At 48.6% G+C, this 15,945-nt stretch overlaps 1 protein-coding gene across 8 annotated transcripts in view; it reads left to right on the top strand.

Annotated features, from left to right (window-relative positions):
- The first annotated feature begins 2,988 nt into the window (after nucleotides 1-2,988).
- Nucleotides 2,989-15,945, top strand: part of RBFOX3 (RNA binding fox-1 homolog 3) — a 345,196-nt gene continuing 332,239 nt past the window's right edge. For 7 of the 8 annotated variants that reach the window (XM_074971600.1, XM_074971601.1, XM_074971594.1 and 4 more), the window contains exon 1: nucleotides 3,336-3,425. The gene's annotated coding sequence lies outside the window, so the exon portion shown is untranslated. Of the gene's footprint in view, nucleotides 3,010-3,335; nucleotides 3,426-15,945 lie in introns of those variants that run through there. The other variant, XM_074971592.1, reaches the window with a different exon arrangement.

Genomic DNA, 15,945 nt, shown 5'->3' with positions numbered 1-15,945 from the left:
TTATTATGGGAAAGCTGCAGCTGGTGAGATGCTTCTAGTGCTGGTACAGAGAGGAGGCCCTGCACTGTCTGAAACACTTATGAAATGGACCGGACTAACATCTAGTGCTGATATGACTGGGTGCAGCTCTTGTTGAAGTCAAAGGGAAGTTGCATCAACTTATGTCAGAGCTGAATTTGGCTTCTAATGTTGGTATACATTCACTTTTCGGCCAAAAGGACCCTTTCTTTGTGTATCATTTGGCACGCTACCTCCTGACATAGGAAACTTGCTCTGTCTGAAAGATCGGGCTAAGACAGGGAGAGGGGTGAGTTGGTCCCTGAATGTAGAACTATAAGCCCCAGGAACTTCGGAGGTCTAGTCCAACACTTTTTTGCTTTTGGCAGGTCACTTCACCTCTCTGTGCCTTGGTTTTCCCATCTGTACACTGTGGATAGTTACCTCCCACGGTAAAGATTCAGGACTGGACTGTGTTGTAAGGCACTGTCCTGTGTTGTGTACAATGCATATCTGGCTGCCATGCCCCAGCAGGAACTCCAGGAGGAAACATCTCTATGATGATTATTCATTTATATTCCAGTAGCTCCCACAATGTGCAAGGTGCTTTCCAAGTACAGTTCACAGTCCTAAATCAGGTTTCAGAGTAACAGCCATGTTAGTCTGTATTCGCAAAAAGAAAAGGAGGACTTGTGGCACCTTAGAGACTAACCAATTTATTTGAGCGTAAGCTTTTGTGAGCTACAGCTCACTTCATCAGATGCAACTAAATCAACAAGCAGCATATGATGGATGAATTAATTTAAAAATAGGAACAAATAGTCCCAGAAACTGTATCCTGCAGCTCTGTTCACAGGGGTCTAGATGAGGATAAATCTAATGCACAAACTTGGGTCCTGATCCTGCATGAGCTCTGAAGGTGCAGGGGTCTGCCTGTGCAGAGCACCTTGCTCAATGGGGGAGTTAGTCTTCCCTGTATGTGCAGTGCTCCCACTCGCAGTAGCTAAATGGGTGAACACATGCACAGCTAGGGAAGATGAGGCAATTTACTACAGCATCTGCACAGGGGGAAGAGCCCTTGATGGATTTTGGAGCCATGGTTTTTTATTACCCTTTGATTTCTGCACCCCACTTGCTAAGAGGAATTCCTTTCCAAAGTAAGCATATCACTTTTATGTTTGTTTTAAATAATGTAAAACCTATAAAAACCCCTCCTGGGATTGGAGGGGGGACCCTCTAAAGTGACAGACAGGCTGTGACACAAACTAAGAAAAACAAATGTTTTTCCAGATTACTGCTGGTCTGTATCACAATTTTAATGTTGCATAAAGCATGTTTTAGTTAGTTCATGTTTTTCTAGCTGCTTCCCCTTATCCAACTGTCTCGCTCTCTGCTAATCTCTTCCTTTCCTTTCTCTCCCACTTCTAGTTCCCCTGGCTTGTGCTCCTTGAAATCCACAGATATTTTTAAAAATTTCCTCTTCATCTGTACTTCTCTTTCTCTGAAGCCCAGATGTGCATGTCCTGCAGGACACAAGCCCCGGTTCCATGGCACCAGCTCAGCACAGGCCTCTTTCCCACACTTAAGCAGGGGTTGCCTAGCAATCCCACACCATATCGCTGCAGCAGCTGCTAGCTTCTTCTCCACTTCAGCTCCTGCACATGCACCCTCTGATTGGTAAGGTTTCTTCTGCGGGGTGGATATTATTTTGCAATCACATGCATAGATTTCAGTGGGGACCCACCCCGCAGGCTACTACAAGCTGAGCCATTTTCAGACCCTTCCCCAGGCTCCCAGCTTTCTCAGTTCTCCACGCCTGCTGCCTAAAGCAGCTTCAGTCTGAGGGAGCAGAGGGAGAACAAGCCATGTGGGACAGACCAAGAATTCATGTTGGCTGAGCTCTTCCATCATTTAGCTGCACTTGTGAGAAGTGTCACAAGAATGAACAAATCTTCTGCTTCCTTTCTTCACTCAGGAGAGAAATGTTGCTATCACCCAGCACTGACTCCAGGATGCACGTTAAATATAGATGTTGCTTGTGTAAAATATGCATTGGGGAGGTGTAAGGTGTGTATTATAGTCCACAGGAGTGTGTTTAGTAGCACTGTGTGTTAGATGTAACCCCATCACCTTCAATGAAGAAACACCAGGAACAAATCTGGCTCTCAATTCAAAATCAGTGCTGGGATTGTGTGTTTGTGCCTAGAATCTTCTTCTCAAGAAAACTGAGGTATTGTGTCCCCTCTCTTGTTGTATGGCCTTTGGGCTCAAGCTGGTTATTGTGGTCTGGTGTCCTATAGCTTAGGGACATCCAGTTGAGAACACCTTAGCCTCTAGTTCCTATACCTGGACCTTGATTAGCATAGCACAGCATGGCCTCTCTGACAAGCATAACTCTCCCGCTGGGTTATGGATGGGGTCTCTGAGGAAATCCGTCCAAGAAGAGCAACAACAAGATCTCAGATTGGAGCAGCGTGAGGAATGAAATGGGACAGGCGGAGAAGGCAGAGATTGCTGTCCTGTCTGTCAGAAACATTCAAATCATTGCCTTGGTTCCGGGAAAGTCCTTTTCTTACTATTCTTGTATTGCCAGAGTGCCTAGGAGCCCTTGGCATGGGCAGGAACCCATTATAGCAGGGGCTGCAGAGCACAGCCGGTCCCTGCCCCACACAGGTTACAATCTGAGCAGAAGGCAAGAGACAGATGGTGACAGGCGGGACTACAAGGAGTACATCTTAGTCAGCACGATAGGAAATGGTCTTTTCCTGCTTCCTTCTCGGGGGGAGGGATGGCCCACACGTGCAGCCACAGGCCAGGGCGACCCCTGCCCAGGAGAAGGGAGGCCCAAGGCTCTGGGCTGCAAACAGCCGCGGGGGGCGCTGGGGGGAGGAAGCCCCCGGCAGCCCCGAAGTTCAGGGCGTGTCAGAGCCCGAGCCGCCTGCCCCCCAGCTCAGCCCGGAGCCCCGCCGGGAAGGAGCCCGTGGGCGGGGACCGGGGCCGGTGGGGTGCGAGGTAAGCGGGGGGCAGCGCCGAGGGGGGGGGCCGGGGCAGGGCAGGGCGGCGCCGGGGGGGGTCTCTCTCTCTCTCTCCTCTGCCCAGGCGGGGTCCGAGGCTCCGGGCGCCGCCGGCTCCGCGCCGGGGCCGCGGCCGGGGCCGGGAGCAGGTGCCGCCCCCTGCGCTGCGCGGCGGGGCGCGGCGCTGCGCTCCCCTCCCCGGCGGCCGGGGGCGGGCGGCTCGGGCGCAGCCGCGTGCGCCGGGACCCAGCGCAGCCGGGTGGGCGCAGAGCAGCGCGGAGCCGCCGCCGCCTCCCTCGCCAGGCACCGACCCGCCGCCGCCGCCGCCCGGTGCTGCCCGGGAGATGCCGCTCGGCGCGCGGGCACCCGGGGCTCGGCTGCGCACCGGCCCCCGCCGCGGGGACCCGTGAGCAGGTGAGTGACCCGGGCCGGGGGCTCGGGGGCCGCCGCCGCGCTCGGGGCAGGGAGCAGCGGGGCCCGGGGGGCAGGGGGTGCCGGGATGGGGATAGGGCACGGGGGTGCGTGGGAGCCGGGCATAGGGGTAGGAGGGGGTGCCCGGATGGGGGTAGGGTATGGGGGTGCCGGACATGGGGGTGAGAGGGGATGCTGGGTGGGGGGCAGGGTATGGGGGTGCCAGACATGGGGGTGGTGGGTGGGGGACAGGGTATGGGAGCAGGAGGGGGTGCCGGGATGGGGGTAGGGTATGGGGGCGCCAGACAGGGTGGGAGGGACTGCCAGCTGGGGGTCATTGGAGGGGATGCTGGGCAGGGCATGGGGGGGATGCCAGTCACCCTCAGATGAGTGGGAGCAGACTGTGAAGACAGGCGCTGGAAATGGTTCACTGGAGACACTGCGGGGGGAGGCACAGAGATACTCAGGCACTCCCCCCACTATGCTGTGCCCCCAAATAATAGTGTACGTAGGTGGGTGGTGACCGGGATGCTGAGGTGGGATAGAGGGTGCAAGTTTTGCTTTCTCTGCCTTGTTACTGTGCCTCTGTTTGCGTGTGGGTACCCTGCCTGCTTGTTAGTTAGGGGGCAGGAGAAGAAGGGGTCAGCCTGTCCAGCTCCAGAGGTGAATGATGGATGCCTGGGGCAAGTGGAGAGCATGAAGTCTCTTCCCAGGGGTGATGCCTGGCATGCAGTTATAAATCACAGGGGTGGGGAGAGAGGTGCCAGGTGTGAATTGCTCTGAAAGTGCTGGGGATGCATGTGGAGTTAAGGTACCAGTGGTATCCTGTCCACAGTTTCTGAAATGTGTTCAGGTGAAATACCTGTTAAAAATCCTGCTCCAGGAAACTGTCAGGCCTACCCTGGGCAGTGGAGTTCAGGTGGGACTGGGTCAGAGTAGCTGCAGTGGGGCGTAGGGGATTCTGCTTCCTAAGCTGATGAGTGGCTGAACTTTCTGTTCCTAAAGGGTCACTAAGGAAGCTTTTTGTAGGATGGAAGTTACTGTGTTCAGTGGATCCCCTCCTCCCTTCCCCTCTTTTCTTGTTGACATTGGGAGGTTACAGGCTGTAATAGGGGAGCGCAGTGCAAAGCCCTTTTTATTGTTTCTTCTGCAGCCTTCACAGAGAAGTTGGGTTGCTGTGCAGAATAACAATAGAGAGCAAAGCTCCCTCGGTGGCCCTGCAATACTATCCCAGGGGGTACTGCTTCGGAGCGGGGTTGTGCCTCCAGCGCCAGACCCCCACGGTTATCACACACTTTATTGCACCTCTACAGGAAGCACACAATGAGTGTTTCCCTTGGAAATCATCATAAAGGCAGTCTGGAGCAAAGTAGCTTCAGGGGAAATAGGTGATAACTTTAGCAAGCCCAGCTGCAGAGCCAAATACTAGCTGTGGTGGAAGATTACTGTACTGTGTGAATTTGTATCTTGTCTTTTTCTTTCTTTCTTTCCTTCCCAGATTTGATATGTAGTGTTTGCTGTCTTCCTGGTTTGTAAGATGTAATATCTCTGCATGGGTGGGATGGAGGAGAATGGGTTGAAGAAGATGGTTTAAAAATCTCCTAGTTGGAGAAGCCCTGGGTAGCTGAACCAGAAGAGTGCGTGCTAGTTAAACCTGCCATGAACTGTAGTCTAGCAGCTCATGAGAGAGGAGCTTTGGGTTGGCGCCAGAAGTAGACGACGTCACAAATAAATCTCATAAAAATCTATAGCACTCTTGAGGATAATTCCCAATTATTTCTTCAAGCAGTGGAGAACTTGCTGTTGAGAAGTTCTACCAGGGGCAGGGAGTGATGATACTAGGTAGGCTTTTTCCTAAGTCCCTGTCAATTAATTCATTTAATATACCTATTAATAATTGTTTTTTAAAGTTCAACGATGCAGCATTTTATTTGTTCACAAAAAAATCTCAGAAGAACTCCTCATTAAGTTTACATTATGGATTCTTAACGGATGTCTTAATTAGGCACTGTTGTTAACAGGAATATTATATTAATTAAAATCAGACCCTCCAGGTCAATGTAAATTATAAAGAAAAAGTTGCATGAAGTGCAGACTGATTAAAGAGGAGGGAAGAGTGGGTGGGGAGGGTGCCTGAGAACCCCGACCCCCTTCTGGCCTGCGTACCTCTGATAACTGGGTGAAGCGGGTAAGGCAGAATACTACGGTTTGGAATAGAAATGTACAGTTTCTACAGTTTGCATGGGGATGCAAATAAATCCAAGCTTGTGCAGCTTCCTTGGTTTTTCTTTTTTGCTGGAAGCATGCTCCTGTCTGTCGGAATTTCATTCTAAGCAAGGCTTGGCATGCTGCAGCGTTAATCTGAAACGTTGCTTTTGGGAAAAAGAGGGTGCCTTTTTATTCACCTGCTTGATATATGCTGCAGATGTAAAAATATGGTGCACATATTTAACCACTTGTATGACTGTGGGTCGATATTTACAGTACCAAAATAGAGAATGTTTCATCCAAAGCTTTTAATGTAGGCATTTGATGTGAAGAAATGTGCTTTAAGTGGTGAAGTGCATTAGAAAGAAGAGAACCCCTCCTGTTCCCTGTGGTGCTCTGTGCTGATGGTGAAAGATGCTTGCCAAACCATGAGGCAGCTGGGAGCTGAGGGTGCGTAAAATAATGCAGCTGTTCCAGTGGAAGGGAAAGGGGTGAAGTGCCCCTCACTCCAGCCCCCACCAAGTTGGGGCACCCAGGGTTTGCTAGCGTAGCACAACTCCTGCCTTGGGAAGAGCAGAAGAGACTTCATTAGTGTGTGTGGGGTGGGGGCAGGGATTTCTCTGCTTCTCGCTCCAGTAAGCATGACATTACTGACATTGAGTGTTTTGAGTTGCTTTTCATAAAGGTTTGGAACGCACTTACTGCCTCTGTGAAAACCTGGCCTTGGGCAGGAATGATTTCCTGCTGCTTCGTTTTGTCTCCCCCTCATTGATATGGTTGTGGTCTCTCGCTGGGGAATGCGGGATAAAAGGCTCTCGGGGTGGGGGTCAGAAGAGCCAGCGAGTACTTGTAGGTGGCTACATATTTTGGGAAGCTCCTAACACTTAAGGAATGTCCTGTTCTTTCTCTTTGCGCTCTGTAAATTTGGGATGGCATTTCCTCAGATGCCCCGGGGCTTGCGATTTATTTTACATTACATTGATGGTGTATTATCATTTGTATTACAATTGTTCCCAGAGGTCCCAGTCAGTCCTGAGGTCTCAGGAGGCCTGCTGTTCAAACACCGATTAAGACAGTCCCTTCCCCAAAGAGCTTCCTGGTTTTCGGATGAAATGGTTGAGACATGATTAAACCACACAAAGCAAAAAATGGAGGCTATTGTTGTGTAGAATAGAAATACAGATAATGCCTGAGGTTCATGATTTTTGTAGGGTTAGGAGTTGTTTGCAAAGCATGTGGGGCTGGCTGGCAGGCCTGAAGGTTCTGCTGGTTGCTGGGAGCCCATTCCCAGGAGCATGGGGCATCAGAGGGGCTTTGTTTTTATACAATTCAGAGAAAATACAGAGCTGATTTTTCCCCTGCATAAAATGATTCATAGTTTGTTTAAAATAAACTCTCCTCTCTGGGAAGTAGAAGCAGAAAGCCTTGGTGGAAAAAGGCACAGGAAGACTTGGCTGCAGGGTTCCAGCAGGTCCTTGCAGGGCTAGGGATAGATGGTTGCAGGGGTTTGCTGTGGGATGGGGTCACAGTGGGCCAACAGGATATAGAGCTCTGTATCAGCAGTGCCATTAATCTCAAAGCATCAGAAATAGGTTTCATGAGTCTGCAGGTGGGTAAAGTCTGATAGTAACTCATTCAGAAGTTGGCTGATAGTGGCAGGACAGCCTTCCATGACCCTGGGCTGGGGGGCTCAGAGCTGCAGCTTGTATGTAAAAAGAAAAGGAGGACTTGCAGCACCTTAGAGACTAACCAATTTATCTGAGCATAAGCTTTCGTGAGCTATAGCTCACGAAAGCTTATGCTCAAATAAATTGGTTAGTCTCTAAGGTGCCACAAGTACTCCTTTTCTTTTTGCGAATACAGACTAACACGGCTGTTACTCTGAAGCTTGTATGTATTAATTTAAGGATCCGCAGGATAGGGAACTGTCATAAAAATAAAGGGAAGGGTAAACCCCTTTAAAATCCCTCCTGGCCAGAGGAAATCTCCTCTCTCACCTGTAAAGGGTTAAGAAGCTAAAGGTAACCTCGCTGGCACCTGACCAAAATGACCAATGAGGAGACAAGATACTTTCAAAAGCTGGGAGGAGGGAGAGAAACAAAGTGTGTGTCTGTCTATATTCTGTCTTTGCCGGGGATAGACCAGGAATGGAGTCTTAGAACTTTTAGTAAGTAATCTAGCTAGGTACGTGTTAGATTATGATTTCTTTAAATGGCTGAGAAAAGAATTGTGCTGAATAGAATAACTATTTTTGTCTGTGTATCTTTTTTGTAACTTAAGGTTTTGCCTAGTGGGGTTCTCTATGTTTTGAATCTAATTACCCTGTAAGGTATCTACCATCCTGATTTTACAGGGGGGATTTCTTATTTCTAATTACTTCTATTTTTATTAAAAGTCTTCTTGTAAGAAAACTGAATGCTTTTTCATTGTTCTCAGATCCAAGGGTTTGGGTCTGTGGTCACCTATGCAAATTGGTGAGGCTTTTTATCCAACATTTCCCAGGAAAGGGGGGGTGCAAGTGTTGGGAGGATTGTTCATTGTTCTTAGGATCCAAGGGTCTGGGTCTGTAGTCACCTAGGCAAATTGGTGAGGCTTTTTACCAAACCTTGTCCAGAAAGTGGGGTGCAAGGTTTTGGGAAGTATTTTGGGGGGAAAGACGTGTCCAAACAGCTCTTCCCCAGTAACCAGTATTTGTTTGGTGGTGGTAGCGGCCAATCCAAGGACAAAGGGAGGAATATTTTGTACCTTGGGGAAGTTTTGACCTAAGCTGGTAAAGATAAGCTTAGGAGGTTTTTCATGCAGGTCCCCACATCTGTACCCTAGAGTTCAGAGTGGGGGAGGAACCTTGACAGGAACAAAAACTTCCCTTCTAAAATGTTGGGATTTGAGGAGATAATAGGCGCATGCTGGAGGGGAAAATCATCCCCCCCCCCCCCGTTAGACTGGAGCAAAGCAATTGTAGCTGAAACAAAAGGTCTCCTGTCTCTTCATGGGGACTACCTTTCCTGGGGGTCTGCTGCAAGGCTGTGTTTCCCCCCCCCACCGTAAAGACGAGAAGGAAACTGACAGAGTCCTGGATTTGGCAAGTGAGTTCTAGAAATAGGGTGGTGGGCAGGGGAAAGCGTTTTCCATGAAGTCCCCACTCTTGGAAACCCAGTTTCCTTCGATCTCTCTTTGACCTATTCCTTCACAAGGAGCTTGGCTCTGTAAACATGCTGCCTGTCTGCATCTTAGCTCTTTGACTAGGCACAGTTCTCCACTCCCCCCCCTTTTTTCCTTTTAAAAAACTCTCTCTCTTTTGCATGTACTTCACAGGGCTTGTCAGCACTTAAAAGGCTGCAGTGAAGATGTTACCTACACCGATGGGAGGGCTTCTCCCTTCAGCGTACGTACTCCACTTTCCTGAGAAGCAATAGCTGTGTTGATGGGAGAAATCCTCCCACTGACGTACCGCTATTTATACCAGTGGCTAGATCGGTATAACGGCGTCGCTCAGGAGTGTGGATTGTCCACGCCTCTGAGCAACGTAATTGCACCGACATAAGTTTCTAGTGTAGATCAAGCCTCACCATGGAACCTGAGCCCCAAGCATCACATTTTTGTCACAGGCTCGTAGGATATTCAGGCAGAACAAACACAGCGTTGGCTGCTTCTCTGAAACATCCTCTCTAGGCTGCCATCATGACTACCTCTTTTATTTATGCTTTCTCCCTCCAATATGTCTCGTAATAGCTTTTCTTCCGCATCCTGTCGATTAGGTCTCTTGTCTTCCTCGTTAGATGAAGTTTCTGGATGGAGCAGTTTAATGTGTTTGCCGTTGTGTGCTAGGTGTGGGTGCCCAGGGTGTTTGCTAGCTTAGTGGTTGCATGGGCGCATGAGAACTAAACCCCTGATTGGATTTGCACAGACACACCACCCATGGGACTCCGTTTGGGTGTCAGGGTCCTCCTGCACAGAGAGGATTTTGGGATCAGGGCTGGATTGCTGCATCTGGCAGCACACGGATAAGTGTCCTCATTGAAGACATTTACCATGAGGTACCTCATTCAGTATGGGGTATATTCACTCATTCATTTACTTGCTTGCATTTACTAAATTAGTTTGTCATCACAGTTTCTCAGATGCGTCAGCTGATGGCAGATAAATGCCTTTGAAGGTTATTTGAGATAATACAAAACATGAAGCAAGTTCTTTAGTTTTGTTTTTTTATTTAGCATGTCATGAGGTGAGTTTACAGCAAATAATTTCTCTTTAGATAACCATGGAAAGCAAGTAAGAAAATGATGGACGAGGTCTGAAGTTGTCACACAAAAGGAGATGCCCACCTATTGCATAAAATGGGGGTGCGGTGAGACATACGCACAGTGTAGGCCTAAGGAGCTTGGGGCTGTAGAGATTTGAGGGCCCATGAGTATCCTAGTGTAATGTTAGGTGTTTGGGAGATGACTATGTTGATGATACTTTGTACTTTGCACCTTTCATCTGAGTATCACAAAGCACCATACAAAGGTGGGGTGTGTATGAAGAACAATAGAGGTCAACTCTTCCTGTAGCTTGTAGCTGGAGGAGCTCCAGCCAAGGCCTCGTTATCCTTCCTGCTAACATTTCTGGAGATGGCTGTGGTCTGTGTCCTCGCCTCCACCCCTTCTGACCCGCAGAAAGGAGCCTTGAAAACTCCAGGATGTGGAGAGGAGACAGGCTGGTGAAAAGGCACAAATAAGTCCATTCACCTTCAGGAAGAGTCTGGTTTTTCCACTAGTTCAGGGAAGAACATATGGTTATGAACCAGAAACAGAACATTTTGCAAGAATCTCTACTTAGCTACAATTCCCAACTCTTTTCAATGTACTCAAGGGGTATAGCTGCTGTTGGGAAGCCTGTCTCGTAAAAGTACACACAGCGTGCCTCTCTGTATGCTTTAATTTTCCCAGATACTAGCATAGGCCCCACTCCGATGTCTTGTCCATGTCTCAGTGAGGTCTTGTGGGGCTGGATTTGTTGGTACCTCTTTTTTCAGCTGGGGTAACTAAGTACTAGCAACTTAGGGACTTCCCTAAGGTTTCAGGGTGAGACAGTGTCTCAGCTAAAGGTGACCTGCAGGGGATTTTTTTTAAAATGGCATGAGCTTCTTTGAGATGGATAAAAGAGAACATGAAGGGTGTGTGGATGTTTTGTTTCTTGTAAGAGTGTCTGAGCTGTTATGGCCTCCCACACTCATTCACAGTCCACAGTGACCCAGCTCATCCCCTTCCTGGAGTTTTGGGAATATTAATCAGCTCCGACCTTTTGTGGCTTGGCTGGCTCTGGATTCTTCACCCTGGGGACTGCTCAGCCCACACTCTAGTTCCTTGCTTCTCCAGGGAATGCCTCCCTCCCTTATCTCTGGGTGGGGCAATGAGCCACCTGCCTCAGTGAGTCAGCAGAGCCTTTTCCCACTGGATCTCCACTTGCTAGTAGGGTGTAAAGTGGCAGGCCAGTGCTACCAGCCTTTACAGTTCCCTCTTCCCCTTGTTTCTTACCTTTTGAAATAGCAGGCGTATCATAAGTGGTGTCCCTTGGCTTTGCAGGATGATTTTTGTGTGTGTGTGTGGGGTGTATTCTTGGCACTTACACTCTAGTTGAAGGGGCTGAGGTTGAATCTGTAACAAAGATTTTCCTTCTCTGAGACGTTTATTGGTCACTGGAGTTAAATTTGGTTTAATAAAAACAAAGTTTTAAATTGTCTGACTACGAATCTTTCCACACTCAACTCTCACCCTTTAGACTCCTGGCATGTCACCATTTCAGTAGCTCTCTAGGCAGCATAGTGTTTTCCAGGCTGGACAGGACCTAAATTTCTAATGCATAGAACAATCAGAAGGGAGGGAAGGGCCCCCGCCCCAGCCTTTTTTTCCATCCGTTCTTTATCCATCATAAAAAACCAAAACCAAAAGGGGGAGTCGCTGTCAAAGCCAGGAGTCTGCTAGTTCCTATTCTTTTCCTGTAGCTATTGATCCTCTTTGCCTTGTTGCATACCTCCCGATCCCTCCCCTCAATGCGGAACCATCTGTGTGGTGTCAGGAGGGAGAATTAGCAAATAAGTTTAAAGATGTAGGTGCAAAAACTCCTCTTCAGTCATTACTCCTGTCCCCAAAATACCCATGTGGATGCTGAGACCCCGTTAGCAAGAGCTGCCTTTCAGCCTGGGTTTTCCTTGCAGCACTCTAGCTGTGTTCCTTTGGCCATTGTGGGCAGAAGGGCACTTCTGTATTTATTTTACTTGCAGCTGTGGTACAAAGCCACTCGGCAGGCTACTCTGCGAGGTACGTGTCACACCACCACCACTCCCTGCTCAGGGGACCTGCTAGCCACAACCAGTCTTGACGCCAGGCTGGCAGGAGGAAAGCAGTAGGTTTGCTGGCTCGCTAGCCCCTTCAGCACAAAAGTGAGCAGGAATGTTCCTGAGCAAGGTGTGCTGCTTTTTATTTTCTCCTTGGATTTTTTCCTTAATTTGCTATTTGCCACTTGGATACAACACCTTTGCCATTTGGAAACAGAGCCACTAGAGTTTCCATGAGCTTACTGGTAGGAGATCCATGACTAGGGTCCCGATTTTATAGGGACACTCCCGATATTTGGGGCTTTTTCTTATGTAGGCTCCTATTATCCCCTACCCCGTCCCGATTTTTCACACTTGCTGTCTGGTCGCCCTGTTCATGGCTGCTACAGGGCATGCATCCATCCAGTTGTGCTAGAACGCTTTCAGCACTCAGCAGCAGCTTATCTGGCTTCTGTTGAAGATCGTGCAGGAGAATCCATCTCACGTATACTTATTAAACCCAAACTGGTAGTGGTATTCAGACCCTGAAGCTCCCGCAACTACTTTGGCTTGGAGGAGGTGGAGGATGTGTGTGTGAGAGGCAGAGAAGAACTGAGATACCATGATGATAGGCACCATGCCGGAAAGTATGTCCTGATCCTGTAATTAATTCTGCCTCAGGGAGCCCCATGGGGCCCTGCAAGGATGCGGGGGTCTGTCCGGGTGCAGTTCCTTGCAGGACTGGGGCTGGAGACCAGACTGACATTACACAGGTTTAATCACTTGGAAAGGCTGGCGAACTTTAAGTATGTTCCTTTTGCTTTTGCTCAAACTTGCCAAGACTGCACTCAGCTGGGCCCAATCCAAACTGGTTACAAGTAATTATTGGCACACTCTTGTTTTAAGAAAAAGGACTTTTTCTTATCTGAAGTAATAACGTGGTTACATAGACACATTACAGAAAACACTTATTGCAAAACACACGTTTGAGAGCAGGGTGCTGGAACAATGTGAGGGTGGCGGGGGCTGAGTGCCATTGACCCAAGCTGTAGACCCTGCATATGATGGAAACCACTTCAAGCTCGGGGGTGCAGCAGCACCCCTGATTCTAGCCCCTGTGTTTGAGGGTGGATGAGAGTTAAAGAAATATGGGCTGGATGAATGGACTATAAGGTGGATAGAAAGCTGGCTAGATTGTCGGGCTCAACGGGTAGTGATCAATGGCTCCATGTCTAGTTGGCAGCCAGTGTCAAGTGGAGTGCCCCAGGGGTCGGTCCTGGGGCCGGTTTTGTTCAATATCTTCATAAATGATCTGGAGGATGGTGTGGATTGCACCCTCAGCAAGTTTGCAGATGACACTAAACTGGGAGGAGTGGTAGATACGCTGGAGGGTAGGGATAGGATACAGAGGGACCTAGACAAATTGGAGGATTGCACTTTTTCACTAGGAGGGTGGTGAAACACTGGAATGCGTTACCTAGGGAGGTGGTGGAATCTCCTTCCTTAAATATTTTTAAGGTCAGGCTTGACAAAGCCCTGGCTGGGATGATTTAGTCGGGGATTGGCCCTGCTTTGAGCAGGGGTTGGACTAGATGACCTCCTGAGGTCCCTTCCAACCCTGATATTCTATGAGAGTCTGCCTGGAGCTGTGCCTAATGGGCAGGGTTCCAGATGTTCTGGTGCTAGGTGCTGTACCACAGCCCTAGATAACTAGTGCCTTGGCTTCCCAGTTCCCTGTCTCAGATCCGTCATGCACCATCAGAAGCCCGGTCTCTGTAGCGAGGGTTCATTTATTCACACACAGGTTTGATAGAGCACCTGTGGCCAGCCCCCGGTGTAGCCTGGCCAGTTCAGGCTGCGCTGCTCTAGGCCACGATTTGTTTGAAATTAGAGGTAACTCCATCAGCGCAAACAGCGCCTTTTCCTCCCTGCGCTCGGGGGCTGCGCTACGGCTTGACAAAGCCCCAGTGCAGACAAGGCCTAGTCGGGTTATCGCGTGACTTGTGCGGGTAGAAAATTCCACCAGGCTTCTTCCCCCCGTTAGAATTTCCCTGATACAGAGTGGACGGACTGCGAGGGGAGGTCTGGTCGCTCAGAGAGTGCAGCCTTGTGCAGTAGCTCCTAGAACACTGCAGATCTCTGCCACCCCTTTTCCCAGCTGCACTGATAAACCTCGTCTGTGCAGCATTTCTCTGCAATGACCCCAGGGGTTGGGAGAGTCTAGTGATCTGTTTGCCAGGGGCCTTCCCTCCCACCGTCAAGCATGGGTGCAGGTGAATGGGACTGGCAAGTGGAGGTCAAGCGGTGTTTAGCTCCAAGGAACATGGAACAAAGATTTACAACTCTTTCCTGCTCCACTGATGGACAATTAAAGTACTGCATGGTTGGAAGAGAGCAATGTCTCTAAGAGGCAGCAATAGTCAGAATAAATCAGTCACCTTCACTTAAAGGTCTGAGCAGGTCTGCTTTAAAGGCACAGTGCATGCTCTGTTTGAAATTCATGCAAGTTTGAGTTACAGAAATTCTAACGCTCTCAACTTATTTATTTTGGGGACTCAAATTCTTCTATCAAATTAGGATCAGGAGACCTTCCCATCTCACTCCTCCCAGGGCTGGAACTGTACAGAAGAGTAGGTGGGGTAAATGGGAAGCACAGAAGAATTTTGTTGAAACATCAGTGTCTTGTGTTTATACAGCATCTCCAGGAATGAGCCCTGGACATCAGTTCTGATTGCACGTGTGCAATACTATACAGGTAACTGCCTACCAGGAGGGAACAAAGTAATTGGTGATGCTGTCAGTGCTCTGAAATATGTTCAGGTTTATTTATAGTCTTCCTGTGGCTTTGTTTTTATAACTGATTCACATTGCACGTTTTAATTGAACTTTATAAAATTCTGATTTCAAATGTTGGGGGGAGGGATAGCTCAGTGGTTTGAGCATTGGTCTGCTAAACCCAGGGTTGTGAGTTCAATCCTTGAGGGGGCCATGTAGGGATCTGGGGCAAAAATTGGGGATTAGTCCTGCTTTGAGCAGGGGGTTGGACTAGATGACCTCCTGAGGTCCCTTCCAATCCTGATATTCTGTGCTGCTCAGCCCCTAGAATGCTTTTCAGTCAAGCTCTCAAAGTGCTTTCCAAAGGAGGGCAAGTGTCCTCCCCATTTACAGACTGGAGATGTCTTTGCTTTCCTACCAGTTATTGGTTTGTTTGAGAGCTTGATCTCCGAAGGAAAAAAGTTTGGGTGTCTTTAACAGCATATGGTTTGATTTCAGGACAGTGGTGGAATTGCTTGTTGAGTGATAGTGGTGTGACATCAAGATCAGTGTGCACTGATTGGAGAAGTTGTTATTTAATTAACTGCTGGCTTATTGGCTGAGACACTGTTAAATGTTCCAGGGTTTTCTGCTCTTTAAAAAGATGACCTCACACAGCTGTGATGTCACAGTTGTAATGTTATAGCTATGGTTTGGCTAACGGGCAGCAGAATTGCAGTGCTTTTTGTATCTGTGGGTGTCCGTATGGATGGTGGACACATGCCATTAAGAGCAATGGATCCTGGCCTCCCAATGCACAAGGTTCTAAACACACTTTGTAGATCTGCCCTTAGTGTGGAGTCATTGAATTCGAGGGCCTGCCTAAATTAACTCTGTGTCTGCGTGTGAACACATTTTATATAATATGCGTATGTCCATGTATAAAGAGGGGTTCAACTGTATTTACAATCTACCTATATTTGACGTAGTGCAAAGGTAATTAGGAATCCTGAGCTAGCTGTGTCTTGATCTGTGTAGCAGTGTGGCTGATAAAGCGTGATTCAGGGACCTTGTTATCTTTTTTTTTTTTTTTTAAAGAAGTTTTTATTTAACTTCTGTGAAGTTGCCATGGTTACTCCCAGGCATGGCTTCCATGCCTGTCTTGCCTTAAGTGCAGCTGTTAGCATTAAGAATTAAAACATCTCCGTTTGGAGCTTCCCTAGTCTAACTCGGTCGTAAATCCTGTTTGTGCTCTTGTGTGGA

This window comes from Natator depressus, chromosome 14 (assembly GCF_965152275.1).
Source record: "Natator depressus isolate rNatDep1 chromosome 14, rNatDep2.hap1, whole genome shotgun sequence".
In the NCBI taxonomy this organism is placed as follows: Eukaryota; Metazoa; Chordata; order Testudines; family Cheloniidae; genus Natator; species Natator depressus.
The sequence above is the reverse complement of the archived record's forward strand: the minus strand, read 5'-3'. Positions and strand labels throughout refer to the sequence as shown.